Source organism: Sarcophilus harrisii, chromosome 2 (genome assembly GCF_902635505.1).
Source record: "Sarcophilus harrisii chromosome 2, mSarHar1.11, whole genome shotgun sequence".
Lineage (NCBI taxonomy): Eukaryota > Metazoa > Chordata > Mammalia > Dasyuromorphia > Dasyuridae > Sarcophilus > Sarcophilus harrisii.
The window spans coordinates 249,543,716-249,545,709 of NC_045427.1; the positions used below are offsets into that span (position 1 = coordinate 249,543,716).

General features: G+C 37.3%; 1 pseudogene; it reads left to right on the plus strand.

Annotated features, from left to right (window-relative positions):
• Positions 1–206: 206 nt before the first annotated feature.
• LOC100934234 lies at positions 207–840 on the plus strand (annotated as a pseudogene).
• The last annotated feature ends 1,154 nt before the right edge of the window (positions 841–1,994 follow it).

Consider the following 1,994-nt stretch of genomic DNA (forward strand, 5'->3'; position numbering starts at 1 on the left):
TTGTTCGAATACTCTGTGATCTTGAACCTGAGGGTTTAATTGCTAATTGTCACACACAACATCCCATTTTTAATACACACACACACACACACACGCACACATACTTGTTCCAATATGAATTTCTCTTAACCTTTAATAGAGTTAAGATTTACATTAGTGACCTTTCTGCTTAACTGAGATACCAGTGAAGAGAGCTCTAAGCAGCCATGGTACTCAGCTGAAACGGCATGATTCTGAAGCCCCATTTCCACAAAGACTGGCAAAGACAAGGTGCCACATGGTTTAACCTGCCAGCCAAGGAGAATAGAATTATAAAAGCCTGTTGAACAAAAGCCCATAAAATTGCTCTTTGCCCAATATCTGGTCCTATCTGGCCCACTGTCAAGTGCCATACTGTCTGATACCATACTAAAGTACATGTTGGTAGAGGATTCATCTTGGAAGATCTTTGGGTGGCTGGTATACATAAAAAGTGGCATGGATCATTGGTATCTCTGTGGATCCTCATTACCAAAATAAGTTTACAGAGTCTCTCCAGACAAATGTCCAGCAGCTGAAATGATATTATTCCAAACTGATCCTCTTCCCAAGGAAACCATCTGTACTCAAGAAGAATGATAACTCTGCTGAAGAACTCAAGTTGGCAACCCAGCTCACAGGACTAGTTATGTTCATCAGAAATGTCTTAAAGAAAGAGAAAGCTTACATCATTAACGAAAAATGAAAAGACTTTCAAGGCATTTGCTAGTTTTTGAATGGCCCAAGCCAATGCCTGCCTCTGGAATTTGGGCAAAATGAGCCAAGGGGGCTGCAGAACAAGATGTAGAGAAGAAAAAATAAACACCTTTTGAGAACTTTCAATAAAATAATACAAAATATTGGCAAAAAAAAGTTTGCATTGGTAGAAGGGGCCTCTATTGTGTCTCTGAGAGTTCCTTACATTCATGAATGTATTCAGGTAATGTAGATTCAGGTAAAATAAGGATAATGATGGTTTATATGAAGGTCTTAGTCTATACAGAAAGAGGCAGAATTATGTTCTGTATCTTCTGCTTAAGAATACAGAAAAATACATAATGCATTATAGAAAAAGTTCTATTAAAAGTGCTTTGATCATTATGGTAGTGATCTCTCAAGATAGGGAGATAAGGAAATAAAGGATAATTATGTCTCCTTAATTGAGTAATTTTGCTTCCATCCTCCAAACACCTCAAAATTTTGAATCAAGACCAGATTTAATACAAATTGTAAAGGAAAGAAAAAAGAAAGGAGAGTAAGCTGGAGCAGAGGTGTGCATTTAGAGAGAAAAGATATACAAGTCATATAGAAATATAAAAAAAAATAGATGAAATAAAGACAGAATGGGGGCATATAGAAATGGAGAAATAGTGAAAAGGATTAGAGTTATGAAGAGCTGAGGATCTGGAATTCTAGGGGAGCCACAAAGTACTATTTTCTATTCTTTCTTTCATTCTTCCTTCTTTCCCTAAAATATCTCATGCAATTACATGGACCTTTTCTTGTTCCTCTTCCTAGAACTGGCTAATTTCTTTCAGGTCAGAACTTTTGAACTCACCATGTAGATATATCAAGACCCAAGTCTTGGGAAAATCAGCTAATCAGTTGTAATGTGATGATGAGGGAGAGAGCTTACTAAGGGTAATTTCTGTAGGTCTTTCACCACCTTCATCCATGAAACAAACCACACCATCCTCAAAACATGTTCAAATGTTTCTGAGACCTGCTAAAGTTTCAATGGACCAAGCTATCATAAAAGCTGACCCATTTACAATGATAGATTGTTATATCAGGTCACATGGTTTTCTCCTTAACTATAGATATGGGGGGAAAGTCCATTTTGCAAGAATCAAGGCAGTTTTTGTCAGTGGATACCAAGATCACTTGGTTAGGAAGATTTATCCTCCCTACTTCTGAGTCCCATTTGGGTACTCTACCCATTAGCAACAGCTTTTCTTCCAGCTTTATTCCCCTCT